This window comes from Hemicordylus capensis, chromosome 1, assembly GCF_027244095.1.
Source record: "Hemicordylus capensis ecotype Gifberg chromosome 1, rHemCap1.1.pri, whole genome shotgun sequence".
Taxonomy (NCBI): Eukaryota; Metazoa; Chordata; class Lepidosauria; order Squamata; family Cordylidae; genus Hemicordylus; species Hemicordylus capensis.
Genome location: NC_069657.1, coordinates 57,243,661 through 57,260,146, shown reverse-complemented (window position 1 = coordinate 57,260,146; position 16,486 = coordinate 57,243,661). Strand labels below are relative to the sequence as shown.

Sequence of the window (16,486 nt, the reverse complement as noted above, 5' to 3'; positions counted from 1 at the left end):
CCTTACCATAGTCATGACAACAGCTTTAATAACCAGTTCCTATTATAAAAGATGGAGAAGGTGCACATCTAAGAAGAGATTCCCAAGGCCAAGGCCATATAGGTCAGCTTGAGTGGTTGTCTGTATTAAGATTTGTTAATGGGTCCACCAACTTAGGGACAGTTAACTTTCTAAGCCTATGGTTTAGTTATGCTCTCTGCTAACATGAGTGTGAGCCCAGAGCCATTTCTCAGATTTGGTTGGACATCCATAGATGTTTTGGTTGGACAGCCCTACACCCATTCACTTTCTCCTTCTCTTAAGTTTGCTATGCAGTTGCTTTAGATAGCACTGCAATGCGAAATTAGTAGACATCCACTGCTGCTGGCGTGTCAGTACTGACCTTTACACTTGTAAACTGCAGCTCATTTTTTTTCTTAATAGACGTTCTAGTAGAAATGTCAGTATTGGTTGAAGTTTCATGGGAGTGATTATATTGTCAACCTGAGTAGTTGATGTTTGTTTCTCATTCCCTGTCCTTAAAGAACAGTGTCCCATTGTTGCTGTACTCTGTTTGCACACAAATCCTCAACCTGTTACACAGAAGAAACCCCCTCTGATTTCAGTGGCAGTTCTGCATAATCTTTTTGGAACTGATATGCTTGACCTTTGGTAACATCTGACTTGGGCATTCTGTACAATGTATGGATGGTTTGAAGGAGGGATTACTATACAGAAGTAATACTATACATGTGGCCCAGAAATTGATCATTAGGATACTGTTGGACTCAAAAGCTTCTTAATGAAATACAGAGTTATTCACCTGCAGGGCAGCAGTTCAGAAATAAGCTGTTCATTGGTGAATAAAAATTATTACCAGCAGCTGGTCTGTGTCCCAAAGAATGCAGTGTATGTAGGAGGTCTTAGTAGTGAACAACAGTTTAAGACACATCCTAGCCATGTGGATATCACAAGTCAGACATATTGCATTTCTATAGGTATGTATGTATGTATTTTTATTGTTAAATTTGTATACTGCCTTTCATTAAAACAATCCCAAGGAGGTTCACATAGAAAAATTAAAACATGTATTCTTCTGCATGTATGTTTTGGAGTGGTTTAAAATGGCAAACACATAGTTCCAAATGCAAGGACGTGTCTAGTTTCTCTCTCCCTTTCTATTATCTAGGGAGAATCATCCTAATATCCTGAAGTCACAATGCCCTGCTCCCTTCCCCATCAGCAACCGATGACATAGGGCATGGTTTCTTAACCTTGGGCCCCCAGATGTTGATGGACTACAACTCCCATCATCTCCAGCCACAATGGACATGGCTTGGGATGGTGGGTGTTGTAGTCCTTCAGCATCTGGGGGCCCAAGGTTAAGAAACTCTGACATAGAGGAGGTGTGAGGAAATGTAGAGCTTCATGATATCACGGCACAAGGGGAGCCATGTTGGTAAATGCTTGAAAATAAGTGGATACTGAGAAGCATTGAGACCAATGCTGCCCTCCTAGAACAGTTTGCATGTGCGACAGTTTTCCTGATCCCCCTTCCTTGCTGTGTGTTCTTGAGGGTCCCCCAGCCTCGGGGGCAGGAGAGCATCTGGGGCAGCACAGAAAAGGGGGGAATCAAAAAAAGTTGCATGCATACAAAAAACAGGTTATGTGTGTGAAACATTCAGATGTGAGGGCAGTGTTAGTCTGGATGCTGTTCAGGTTTTCTTTTTCCCTATTCAAATATACAGTTGAGAATTCTGTACCCAAAACAGCCTCTCTATCAAAAGATTTGATGGATAGACTCTCCATCGAATGCTGAGTGCTTTAGAAAATTGATGAATTCAAAAGAGAACAATAGATAATTCTGTACAGCTAAAATTTTACACTGATGGGAGAGGGAAACAACTCATTTTTGCACAACCTGTGACCCAGCAAGGCCAACACAGCCTTCCAGCAATGTAGTCTGGCCTGTTAGGTTATTAATACCCCACCTCGCACACACCCCCAATTCAGTCTCGTGTAGGAAGGCAGGCAAAACCAGGAGGCTTATGAAGCCCATAATGGCTGCCATACATGGCTGATGGATTGATTGCATTCAGCTTGCTCTATCATATAACCTGCCTTAAGGGCATACCTGGACAACCAAAGAGTACTCCAGCCTCACTATAATCATAGCACAAGTTTCCTGTGAGCCCCCATAATGTGAGATCCAATCTGTACATTATGGGGCTGTACTGAGAAACAATCTTGTGCTGCTGTTAGAACCCTCCCCCTCACTCTTAAAAAAAACCACATATTTGTTGCATAGGGTTCCTAGATCCTCAAGGCAAAACTGGACATGCAGGGTAACTGCATGAATGTTGAACCCATTTGCATATATAGTGAGTGGGGGAAGACGTCTACTCTATACAAAAAGCAGAACCAGAGGGAGCTGCAAAACCTGCCCCACTCCCCCAGCACTCAATAGCTCTATTAAATCTTCTCCCTGCCTGGTTCACATCCAATACCGCTACCATGGAGTAGTGCCTAGCAGCTCAAGAGGCAGAGCCTGCAACCTTGGAGAAGCTGCTGCCAGTCTGTGTAGACAAGATTGAGCTAGATGGACCAATGGTCTGACTCGGTATATGGCAGCTTCCTGTGTATCCTGTGTTTCTACCTAGCTAAAGGAAAAAAGGAATTTTTATGGCATCTGCTTTGGAGTCAAAGTCTCTAAAAAGACTCAAGCACTTCTGGAAATCAGACAACTGATCTGTAGCAACTTTGATCATTGGTAGCACCTTCCTCCACAAAAGTCAATACTGGAGGGCACAAAGGGGAAGATGAATTGTTTTAGGATACTGCAGAAGAGCAGAATAATTGAGGTCCAAGTGGAAATAACTGAAGGGATGATTGTATCAATGCTGCCCACTATATTGTTCTGTTGAAATGCCACTCCAATTTCTATGAACCGATCAAAGGGATATGGAAAGCAGCTGCATCACTGACTTTTGGCAAGGGAGGAGAGCTGGTCTTGTAAAGCAAGCATGACTTGTCCCCTTAGCTAAGCAGGGTCCGCCTTGGAGAAGCTGCTGCCAGTCTGTGCAGACAATACTGAGCTAGAAGGACCAATGGTCTGACTCAATACATGGCAGCCTCCTATGTTCCTATGAGAGATGCATTTCAGGACACATTTTTGTCATCCAGAAAATATGATTGAGACATCTGTGCAGATATGATTCTGCTTATAAATCTTCACATACAGGATAGAGCCATGCATGTACAGTGTTCACACTGCTTTCATTCATTATTTTTCTGAATGAAAGGGAGGGTTTGGATGCTTGATTTTGGGAAATATGGTGGCATCCCTGCCTGTTGCTGTCCCATGGTGGGGACAGAAGACAGTGCCTGGTGATATCTGTAGCTGGAGGTAGAGCCAACTATTTGCAGGTGCATTAGCAATAACTGAAGAGCAGAGTAATTTTTGTTTGCTCCCCTTCTTCCTTTTGAAAAAATCCAAATTTCATTTTAAATCACATAAATTGCTGCTGTACAGTACTGATAGGGAAGCGACATCTAACCCAAGATGGGGCTTCCTTTCAGAACAGGTAGGGTGCTATACAGATATCTGCAGTACAGGCTACAGAAATACAGAGGGCTGGAAACTGAGCACCACCTAAGTACAAAAACCTGCAAACCCTAGGTTTTTTAGCATGTCTATGATCTAAGGAATGAATACATTCCAGTGATACATTTAATATCATGCTAAGGTGGGGGATCCAGTGGTTTCCCCATTGTCATGGATGGACCACTACCTGGTTAAGGTTGGTCTAACAGCCACAATCCACCCCTGCAGGGGTGGTGGACCTATTAGGATGGTCCGTCCAAAAAGTCTGCTGGACCCAGTGGGATTTCAAAAGGCCTTGGAGAATTTTGACATTGGTGTGGCCGGTGATTCTGTCGATGCCCTGGTGGGAACCTGGAACAGGGACCTTAGTGACCTTCAAGAGAGCCCTTAAAACCCATCTGTTTGGCCTGGCCTTTTAGGGTTTTTAATTAGTTTTAATTCTTTTAAAGCTAACCTGGTTTTCAGGGTTTTAATTGTTCTGATAGTTTAATTGTTTTTTAAGATGTTTTTAAATTGGTGTCCATATTTGTATTTCTGTTTTAATTGTTATTGGTTTTAATGATTTCTGTTTTTAATTGTAAACTGCCCTGAGCCATTTCGGAAGGGTGGTATAAAAATTGAATGAATGAATGAATAAATAAATAAATAAATAAAGGTCCTTTCAATCTATCATTTTTACCCCAAAATAAACAGGATCAAGACACCTTGGTTTCTTTTTAAAAGAGCATGTCAAATATTCCTCAAGTAGCCAGTCCTGTAATCACCAGTGGTATAGACACTTATACCATAGTTCCAACCTGGTTAAGGTTTCTTCACTTCCTTTCACCAGTTTTGTCTGTGTCTAGACAAACTAAAAGGTATGTGAGGCAGCCTAAGTTCTTATTCCCACCTCAGTTTGGGACCTCAAGCAAACCATCCAACTACAGATGCAATATTGTGTGTGTTTGTGTTTAATCAATGAAAGTAAGGCTGTAATCATATGCACACTTACTTTGGAGTGTCCCATTAAACTCAGTGGGACTTCTGAATAAACACATGTAAGATCACAATACATATTGCAAGGTGAAATATTCAAGTCTCAATGAATGTGAGCTCATTTGGTGGCTCCACAGGGACGGGCCTTCTTTGTTGCTGCCCCAAGATTCTGGAATGCGCTTCCTGCTGAAATAAGAGCCTCCACATCTCTGACAACTTTTAAACATTCTCTAAAGACTTGTGCTTTTAAATTGTTTTAAGGTCGGCAGGGGTGGGGTGGAGGGAGCTGAGTTAAGTACTAGGGATATACCCGAATCATTTTGGCGCCTCTTCGAAGAGGCTGAAACATTTTGGCATGGGGCAAGAGGTTCCTTTAAAAAGAGGCAGGCAGGTCCTACCTGCCCCTCCTGCAAGCCTCTGCTGCCCCGTGCCACCCCATCATGGCGCTTTTCTAAGAGAAACTTCTCCGTGAAAGCAGCAGCCCGTGCCACAGTCTCCTTTAAAACGCCCCACCACTACGACGGGGTGCTTCTCCCAGCATCCCTTGCTCGTCATTGGCACACAAATGGCATTGGCGCCATTTGAGTGCCAACACTGTGCAAGGGGTGCTGGGCAAAGCATCCCGTCGCAGCAGGGGCCTGCCTGCCTGCCTCCTCTTAAGGGAACCCCTCCCCACCCCCTGGGTTGTGCGCGAAGTATTTCGTTACTACCCACCCTGCCACCCGTCCCTACTCTGTTCTCCTCTTTAAGCTGCAGGGCATACACTTATCAGGGCTTGGGAGGAGGCAGTGGGGTTTCTCAGCAGCAGCCTCCACCACTAAAGCAGGGCTCCTGGCTGCAAGCTGTATGACTTTTCAACTCTTCCAGACAACACTGATGGAATCCCTGAGTCTCCCCACTCCCATACAATTTGCCCTTATATTCAGTTGCCATGCTTTTGCATTCAGTTTCAAACAAATACAGGGAGTTAAAAAGAGGTACTGACTTCTACATTCATACACCACACCATCATCTGAATATAATCTGCACAACAGCTCCACTGACTTTTACTTGCTTTAAAAATATTGATTGTTTGTTTTGATTAACTGCCTAGGAAGTCTTTTCCAATGGACAACACACACAGATCAACCATCCTCCCTGATCTGCTCTCTGAGCAAAATGCCAATTGCTGTTATCCCAAAATAGCACCTGCCCAAAGGTGCTGTAATTGGCTGATAACTGAATCAATCATCTACTGTCTCTTCTCTATTGGTAAGGGCTATAAAGACACCATCCACCTTCCAAAACCAAAATGAGGCATTCCAATTTGCTCAGGTAATTTGCTCACTAGTATTTATTTTTAATGTGTGATCTTCATTGGTCAGATAAAGACACCATGACCGGCACCCTCAGAGCCTAGGACACAAAAGAGGCAGGATAGCATAGAGAGTATGATATATACGTGTAAGGAATGCAGCCAAGATTAAAATGGTGGTGGCTACTTAAACAAAATGGCAGGGGCAGGATTGGGGGCTGTGCCCACTTTGCACTTAGAGAAGAATTGCCCCTTATTTGGAGTGTCGCCTAATGGATTGGGTAGTGGTGGAAAAGCATTCAAGTCAAGCAGCATTCAAGTCAAGCAGGCTCATCACCCTGACACTTCATTCCTTCCCTGCAGATCTTGATAAGAAGGTTAAACCCTGAAACTTCAGGTTAAACCTTGAGACCTAGCAACCCTCATTGTAGGAATAAAGGAGTGCGCCACTCCTGAGGGAAGTAGAAAGGAAGACTGCTCATGGATGTTGGAAGTGCTTTGGTGCTTGACCTGAAGGTCAGCGAGTGTTTTTTGAGCAAAAAGGCTGAGTACATAATGATATAAAATAAATAAATAAAAGTTCACCAGCTGTGTATTGTTTTTCTCCCCAAGGCCAACATAGAAGAAAAAGAAAGAAATCACATTTGGGGCAGTGGTGTATTGCTGATCCTTGTTCACAAGCAAAGCAATCTATGTTCTCACTCATGTCCTCACTTCGACATAGCACTTACATTAGCAATTCTAGCATGAGCTAGGCCAAAAATGGCATTTTACGGAACAAGACAGCACAGTTCAAAATGCTGCTAGCCTGCAGTAGCTTAATGGTCCACAGAGTATGTGCTGACTATTTGAACTATCGTCCTGGGAAGAAGACACCTGGATATCCTGCAAAAAATGTGTAACAACAGATGCACAGAGATGGCGACGGGTTAGTCAGTGCATGTAGGTAATTGTTCCACAAAAGTAATCAGTTATTGCTCTCCCAGAGTACCAGAATGGCTAAATGTCTTCGGTGTCGCAGAATAAGAAAAATTACTCAAAGCAGTCCCACTGAAATTAAAGCAAGTTAGGCATTGCATTTCTTGTCCTTTTAATTTAAGTGAGATTATGCTGAAGCCCATTCCAGACATTATGCTGTACGAGTCTACAGAGATCTGTACACTCGTACATGTGTTTGTGAGAATGACTTTACCTGTGTTCATTTTAAAAGTGAACCTGGATACAGGCCCTTCAAATGCACGGTACAGTTAGGAAGTGTACTTCTGACTAGGGATGTGCATAAAACCGGTTCTCCCGGTTCGGTTCGGATCCGAACCGGGTCCGAACCGGACCAGGGTGGTTCGGTTTTGGTTTTGCCGAACCACCCCCCCGGTTCGGTTCGGATCCGAACCGGTTCGGATCCGAACCGAACCGGTTCGGATCTCAAAAAATAGCTGGTTTGAAAGGGGACCTTGTGTTCTACCTGCCACCCAAATTTCAAGTCGATTGGACCTTCCTCTGATTTTTGGCGATTTTTTAAAGTTTTAGTGACTTTGGGGCAGTTCAGGGGCATAGAATGGGATCTGGGCAAAAGGAGTGGGGTGGGGTGGTAGTGCCTAATGGGTGCAGGCTACCACCCCAATTTCAGGGGGATTGGGCAAAGGGCTGATTTTTGGTAAATTTCTGAAAATTTCATGTCTTTGGGGCAGATTGGGGCATATTGGGGCAGAAAGTGGGGGCTGGGGCAGAATAGTGGGGTGTGGTGGTAGTGCCTAATGGGTGGAGGCTACCACCCCAATTTCAGGGGGTTTGGACAAAGGGGTGATTTTTTGAGAATTTTTGAAGTTTTAGTGACTTTGGGGCAGTTTGGGGGCAGAAAGTGGATCTGCCCCAAAATAGTGGGGTGGGGTGGTAGTGCCTAATGGGTGGAGGCTACCACCCCAATTTCAGGGGGATTGGGCAGAGGGCTGATTTTTTGAGAATTTTTGAAGTTTGGGTGTCTTTGGGACAGATTGGGGGCAGAAAGTGGATCTGCCCCAAAGGAGTGGGGTGGGCTGGTAGATAGTGCCTAATGGGTGGAGGCTACCACCCATCCCCAATTTAAGAGTGATTGGGCAGAGGGGTGAATTATGGTGAATAGAAAAGGTGTGAATTCTCATTCTATCATAGCAAATGAGATATTTTTCAATTAAACAACTCTCATGACCCCACTTTCACTTTTTCACACTTTCCTTTACTATGAATAATATGAGGAAGTAATCAATTTAGCACACTTCACCTTATGAAGACAAACCTCATACAAATAAATTCACCATAATTCACCCCTCTGCCCAATCACTCTTAAATTGGGGATGGGTGGTAGCCTCCACCCATTAGGCGCTATCTACCAGCCCACCCCACTCCTTTGGGGCAGATCCACTTTCTGCCCCCAATCTGCCCCAAAGACACCCAAACTTCAAAAATTCTCAAAAAATCAGCCCTCTGCCCAATCCCCCTGAAATTGGGGTGGTAGCCTCCACCCATTAGGCACTACCACCCCACCCCACTATTTTGGGGCAGATCCACTTTCTGCCCCCAAACTGCCCCAAAGTCACTAAAACTTCAAAAATTCTCAAAAAATCACCCCTTTGTCCAAACCCCCTGAAATTGGGGTGGTAGCCTCCACCCATTAGGCACTACCATCACACCCCACTATTCTGCCCCAGGCCCCACTTTCTGCCCCAATATGCCCCAATATGCCCCAAAGATATGAAATTTTCAGAAATTTACCAAAAATCAGCCCTTTGCCCAATCCCCCTGAAATTGGGGTGGTAGCCTGCACCCATTAGGCACTACCACCCCACCCCACTCCTTTTGCCCAGATCCCATGCTATGCCCCCGAACTGCCCCAAAGTCACTAAAACTTTAAAAATTCACCAAAAATCAGCCCTTTGCCCAATCCCCCTGAAATTGGGGTGGTAGACTCTACCCATTGGACACTACCACCCCACCCCAAAATTTTGCCCCTGGGCCCCTTTTTACCCCCCGAATCGATTCGGATTCAGATTCGGATTAAATCCGAATCCGAACCAAATCAAGGGTGATTCGGGTGACCCAGATTCGGGCACAAAACAGAACAGGGGTGATTCGGTTCGGGTCCGAGCCAAATCACCCGAAATCCCAAATTGCACACCCCTACTAAGCACACACACAGAGAAGAAGCAGGAGGCGGAGTGTGGATTCTATGATAGCATATTAGAGTGGATTGATGGTGTCTCATTGAAAATCTCATTTGCTATCATAGAATCCACACTCAATACCTCAGAAACAAGAGAACCCTGTACCCATGGGGGTGCCCCTACCAGAGATCCCTGTACCCCATGGGTTAGAAACCCATGGGGGTGGTTGGCACCCTATGTGCACTACACCACCACTTGCTCTGGGCCACCCCAGCACCCCCATGTGCACTTATAGGGCTGCTGAAAGCTCCATTATAACTTATTATGAGGAAAAACCTTAAAGACGCGTAAACTTCAAAAATCACTTAAAAATCACCTCTTTGCCCAATTCCTTTCAAATAATTCTGATAGCTTCCTTGCCCACCCTAGAAACTACCACCCACCACACTGCACTCTACGACACCCCTTTCCCCCCGACATGAAGCTATACATTTGCTGCAATCCTAATTATTCTCTATGAGGAATTCAAAAACACTTAACAATTCACCAATAATCAGAGGAGTGTCCAATTGCCTTGAGATTTTTTGGGTGGTAGGCACCCATGCCTGTCTACCACCCACCCTGCTTTTGTGCTCCTAGGTCCTCCACAACAGGGGATATGGACTGGTTCGGGTCCCATTATACACAATGAGAAAAATAATTAAAAATATTTCAAATATTCATAAAAAATCATAGGGGTGTCTGATTGCTTCAGGGTTTGCATGGTTGTTGGCACCCATGAGTGCTCCACAATAAGAAATAATGGCCTGGTTCGGGTCCCATTATATCCTATGAGAGAAAAATAAAAATATTTTTCAAAAATTCATAAAAAATCGTACGAGTGTCCGATTGCTTTGGGGTTTGGGTGACAGGTACCCCTGGGTGCCAGCTACCATCTGACCAATTTTCAGCTTTCCGAACCGATCCGAACCGGTCCGAACCGGTTCGAAACGAACCACCCCCAGTTCGGTTCGGATTCGAACCGAACCAGGGGTGGTTCGGTTCGATCCGAACCTCCGAACCGGAACCGGTTCGGACCCGAACCGGTTCGGATCCGAACCGGTTCGCACATCCCTACTTCTGACCTTGCATTCAACATAACATGTGAAAGACTGTACTTGTATACAGCACTGTACCTGTGTACACTGTACACTCGTATGAGTGTTGAACATAACATGTGAAGCCAGCTTGCAAGGCTTTAAAAGGGGCTTAGATAAATTCATGGAGGACAGGTCTATCAATGGCTACTAGTCTGGTGGCTGTAGGCCACCTCCAGCCTCAGAGGCATATTGCCTCTCAATACCAGTTGCAGGGGAGCAACAGCAGGAGAGAGGGCATGCACATACCTCTTGCCTGTGGGCTCCCCAGAGGCATCTGGTGGGCCACTACGTGAAACTTATGTTGGACTAGATATGCCTTGGGCCTGATCCAGCAGGGCTGTGCTTATGTTCTTAATGGGCCTCCTTGAATAATTTTCCTTATGTCAGTCATATATTCGTGTATGGGTTTGATGTTTTAAAAACACTTGTGACAGGAGTGCGTTTTTTTCTTGCAAAAGCTATTTTTTCTTCTATAGCATCTTGAACATAGAATAATAATGCTTGTATTTTGATACATTTTCCCCCCAGTTATTCATACAGGCAAAGAGCATTTCCATTGTTAGGAAGCTCAATTACTTAGGCAATGACAAAAGGCCTGTCTGCTTGAGAGAGAGAGAGAGTTTTTGCATGAGAGAATTGAAGTGGCTGCTCTTCCGCTGCCGAGTTCCAAGCAGTGTGCGGTGGAAAGGTTATGTTGGGACATTGCCTTGATGATCAAACGGCTCTGAAAGATCAACTCTTGACAACAATTATGCTCCAGAATACCTGCCTGAATAGATATGATTGCAAACGACTGCACGCTCAGTGGAAGAGATAGAAGGCAGCAGCAAAAATACTAATTTGCTTTGCAGAAGGTAGGTAAATTCTTTTAGCTAACATTGATATGGATGGTGGCAAAGCAAGCCCGAGGGCTATTGCACACCTCGAGAATGTTAGTGCATTTGTGTCCTTGCTGTAGTAGCAATTTCCAGTGCCCTTATGCCAATTAGCTATAATACCCCTGGTAGAATATTTCCCATCATACATTTAAAATGCATTTGGTTGATGATAATGTGTTCAGCTGAGAGACTCCTGTGGATTATAGGGGAGTTTGAAGGGCTTGAGATAAAAGCTTTCTGCATGCAAAAAAAAAAGCAAAAAAAAAAAGCCCCACATTTAATCTCTGGCATCTCCAGCTGAAAGAATGTCAGGTGGCAGAGTTTGGAAAACCTTGGAGAGCTGCTGCCAGTCCAGCCGCCTCTGACTTAGTAGAAGTCCGCTTCATATGAGGAAGGCTAAATCGATTATTATTATTTTTACATTTATATCCTGCTCTTCCTCCAAGGAGCCCAGATTCAAAATTGCCAGCCAGAACTGCTGTAAATTAAATATTTGTTCAATGGCCTAGGGACTATTGAACAAGGGGAAACAATTGTCCACAGGCCCCAAGGGTCTGGGGCCCCACCAAGGCTCTCTCTCACCTTTGGCCAGGGTGCCCCCTTACCCCCTTCCACACCCAGCTGGTGAGCAAAGCACCTCTCACCCCTCTCCTCTCCTCTCCAGCCAGTGCTTGAATGAAATATGCACTATCCCCCACCCCTGGGTATTGGCCCCTCCCCTGCATCTCACACCAGACACAAGGGGATGGGGCCAGGGCCAAGAACGGGGCTGTCAGAGGCCTGGCAGAGTTTCATTTCCCTGCCAGCAGTTGGTGGGATCGCTGAAAGGGAGCACTTTTCCAGTGAAAGGAGCTCCCTTTCAGTGATTCCACCAACTCCTGGCAGGGGAAATGAAACTCTGCTGGGGCTGGCACCGCCCCCTTGCATCTGACATCAGATGTAGGGGGCAGGGCTTGGGGTGTTTGTGTGAAGGAACACCAAGGGGGACAGCAGAGCCTGACTTTGCTGCCTGGCCCTTCCAAGCTCCCTGTGCCCCTGTGTTCAGCTCCAGCTTTTGGATCCCACTGAAGTTTCATACGAGGCCTGCAGGTACATTGCGGACAGTACAATCAACAAACAGTGAACAGTTCATCTCGGCTCAGCATACCCTGCTGGAAGGCACTCTGGATGAGCACCCTGATCACCCACCCCTAAGGATGGCCTGGCAGTATGATGTGCCAGTCAACCAGTTTATTATTATCATGGATCAGATACAGGCAGTATGATGTCTGTAAAATCAATCAGCTGGCTTTTTAAGTAACATGATTCTATTTTGAACTTTATCTACCTGCCTCAGTCAAATATTGGTTAGTCTGTTTCAGGAAAGGTACGTTGGCATAAGATGCATTCATTACCCACAAAGGAACAAAACTCACACGGAAGAAGACTACATTCTAGACCTCATAACTCATTTAATTTCTCTCTGTATTTGATTGTGTGATTGTGTGTCCTTTAAGCACTGCTACTTTGTTTGAACAAATTGTTCCTTTCCCCTTAAATTTCATTAAATATGCAAAGACTTTATTTCAAAACTTTCTCACACAGGTCATTGAATTTTTTCTGGTAAGTACCCAGAGAATGACTGACTGTTCACTGATGGTGTGGTCTTTCTGCCACCTTGTGGAGAAGCATCACTTAACTCCTAATATTAACAGGAAAAACAGACAATGTTATTCTGACTTATCAGAGTTTCAAACCAATTCAGAAATTCCTTCCTCCTAATGTATCAGTAGATATTCTTTCTGTATATTTTGGTTCCTGGATGTTTTAGCACTCTGTAATCTTTCTTTTCTTTTTTTAAGAAGAAAAAGGAGAGCAGATCCTTACCTGCCAACCTATGGTTTTTAATATAATACCACCCTATAACGGTCAAGCACCATGGTTTGGGCACATCCCTAATGTGAAGACATTTTGGCAAGATATTGGTACCTGAAGCAGAACACCAAATGTCACCCTATAATTCCCCACACCCTGTGTACAATAGTCTCCTTACCCAGCTGCTCAGGTGGAACTGGACCCAAAAGGTGGCTGGGTAAGATGCATCAGCCACTGTAAAACTCTACCTCTGTTCTTTCCTGACCTTGGAGGATGTGGAGAAACTATCTGAAAAAATTCTCTGAAATTACTACTTGGAAGGAACCCTGAGATTCTGGAAAGAGGTTTTCCTGGGAGTAACCCTGAAAACTCTGAAATATAGAAGGCCATTCACATGTTACGTTCAGCACTCATACAATGAGTGTACAGTGTACACAGGTACAGTCATTCACATGTTATATTATATGCAGGTACAGAAGTACACTTCCTATCTGTACCCTGCATTTGAAGGGCCTGTATCCTGGTTCACTTTTAAAATGAACACAGGCACAGTCATCCACACAAACACATGTATGCATATATAGAAATCTGTACACTCATACAGCATAATGTCTGAATTGGGCTAGAGAGAATGTCCACTATGAGCTCTTATAGCTGCCTGCCAGCAGCAACAGCAATGCCTGCTGTTCCTCTGCATGAGATCAGTTATGAAAGGAAGAGAAGAAGAAAGAAGAGAAAGAAGGTGGAGGTGGGAAGAGGAAGAGAGAGTACCAGCCCTAGAGCAGAGCCAATGGCACTTCTTCTCTGGGGTGCCACCAGCAGTGGCAGGAGCAAGAGTGCTGGAGAGCAGGAGGGATGCCTCTGAACTGGCTACTTCTTCAGACCCAACCACCTGGAGCAGGTAGTTGGATTTGGACTGGATCCTACTGCTATCAAGACTCAGTTGGCCCTAAGCCTCATTGGTTGGAAACAACTTTTGGTTAGAAGTCTCCATTCCAGATAAGAACCAAACTCTTTCTTCCCTGCTTTATTTTTTGCCTCTCAACTCTGTGTAAAAATATAATGGAAATGTTGTACAAGTTCTGCAATACGCCATCTTTTTCTCCGGTGCTTGTGAGAGAGTTTTCTTAGTACTGTCTCTCTTATGGCCTTATTCTTATCTTTGGATTTCAGCACTGTAATCTAATCTAATGGAAGAGATCTGTCCCTTTCCAAATCACAAATGTAACTTTCACACCTGCAGGCCAAATGACACTCTACATCAAACATAGAGAATGGCCCAATATGTAGCTTATTTAAACAAAACCTCAAATAGTAGCTATGGGGTGTGTACAGGTGAAACTCGGAAAATTAGAATATCGTGCAAAAGTCCATTAATTTCAGTAATGCAAATTAAAAGGTGAAACTGATATATGAGACAGATGCATTACATGCAAAGCGAGATAAGTCAAGCCTTAATTTGTTATAATTGTGATGATCATGGCGTACAGCTCATGAAAACCCCAAATCCACAATCCCAGAAAATTAGAATATTACATGGAACCAAGAAGACAAGGATTGTAGAATAGAACAATATCGGACCTCTGAAAAGTATACAGTGTACTGTGCTTGATTGGCCAGCAAACTCACCTGACCTGACCCCATAGAGAATCTATGGGGCATTGCCAAGAGAAGGATGAGAGACATGAGACCAAACAATGCAGAAGAGCTGAAGGCCGCTAATGAAGCATCCTGGTCTTCCATAACACCTCATCAGTGCCACAGGCTGATAGCATCCATGCCACGCCGCATTGAGGCAGTAATTGCTGCAAAAGGGGCCCAAACCAAGTACTGAATACATATGCATGCTTATACTTTTCAGAGGTCCGATATTGTTCTATTCTACAATCCTTGTCTTCTTGGTTCCATGTAATATTCTAATTTTCTGGGATTGTGGATTTGGGGTTTTCATGAGCTATACGCCATGATCATCACAATTATAACAAATTAAGGCTTGACTTATCTCGCTTTGCATGTAATGCGTCTGTCTCATATATCAGTTTCACCTTTTAATTTGCATTACTGAAATTAATGGACTTTTGCACAATATTCTAATTTTCCGAGTTTCACCTGTATGTGCTCAGGATTGAGACTGTGGGGAGATGTTATTTAACACCTTTCCCCAAGGTAGACCTGAAGAAAGTCACACCATCAAAACTGCTGAAAGTCCTGGGAGGGAAGCTTTCATTGGCTACCCCCAGGCTCAGTGGTAGGATGCCTCTGAACACCAGTTGCACAGGAGCAACAGCAAGAAAGTCAGCATGTTTTCATTGCTTGCCTTTGGGCTTCCCAGAGGCATCTGACGGACCATTGTGGGAAACAGGATGCTTGACTAGATTGATCCACTATCAAGACTGATAACTGTTCTCATGGCACCAACGGTAGCTTCCCCCTGGAACTAATAACAGCTTGGTGGGAGTGTGTGTGATATGAATATCATTTATTATTGTTGTTGTTGTTTACACAGTCAGACAAGTGTTACTGACTGGTTTGTTTTATCCAGACATCGCGTCCTTCCCAAGAACCTAGGATGGCTGGATTTTATTATCAGTATTGTTGCTGTTATTATTATAGATATCATCGCAGAATATAGGCTGTTCCCAATAAAGTTGCTTTTTGTAATTGGCTGATGGTGATTTCGGTGGCCCCTATGGTGTTGAGGTGCTCTTCTTGGAACTGCACCCAGGGCGCCAGTTACCACTGGGATTATTTTGGTCTTCTTCTGCCACAGCCTTTCAATTTCAATTTGGAGATCTTTGTATTTTGTTGTTTTTTCTATTTCTTTTTCTACTATTCTGCTATCCACTGGTATTGCTATGTCGATTATTTTCACTTGTTTTTCTTTCTTCTTGACTACAGTTATATCTGGTGTATTGTGTAGCAGATGTTTGTCTGTTTGTAATTGGAAGTCCCATAATAGTTTTGCATGTTCATTTTCTTCAACTTTTTCAATTTTGTGGTCCCACTAGCTTTTGACTACAGGTAGCTTGTATTTTTTGCATATGTTCCAGTATCATCCCTGCTACCTTGTCATGCCTTTATTTGTAGTCAGTCTGTGCGATCTTTTAACAACAGCTGATTAGCTGGTCCGCTGTTCCATCTGGTTCTTTACAAAGGCGGCACTTGCTGCTTGTTGTTGACTTTTCTACCTTTGCTCTTATTGCATTTGTTCTTAGTGCCTGTTCTTGTGCAGCCAGTATTAAACCCTCTGTTTTTTTCTTCAAGTTGCCATTCTTAAGCCATTGCCAGGTCTTGGTGATGTCTGATTTTCCAGTTATATTGTGCAAATATTGACCATGCAGTGGCTTATTTTTTTCCATTTTTCTGCTTGGTTCTTGACTTGAGTTGCGAGGGAGGTATAGCCTATCTACATCACTGTGGGGGTGCAGAGCATGATTGATGGTCATTATCTTCCTGGTCTAACGATCTAGCGTCTCTAGCTCTGCCTGGGTCCAGTCTATTATTCCTGCAGTGTATCTGATAACAGGTATAGCCCAGGTGTTTATGGCGTGTATGGTGTTCCCGCCATTGAGTTTGGACTTGAGGATTTTTCTAACTCTCCTGATGTATTCACTTCCCATTTTTCT

General features: G+C 44.1%; 1 long non-coding RNA gene across 1 annotated transcript; it reads left to right on the top strand.

The window, feature by feature from the left end:
• Window positions 1-5,272: 5,272 nt before the first annotated feature.
• LOC128345366 (uncharacterized) lies at window positions 5,273-12,577 on the top strand. The gene is made up of 3 exons (XR_008316402.1): window positions 5,273-6,794; window positions 10,657-10,982; window positions 12,368-12,577. It is a non-coding gene; the product is annotated as an uncharacterized LOC128345366 (long non-coding RNA).
• Window positions 12,578-16,486: the final 3,909 nt, after the last annotated feature.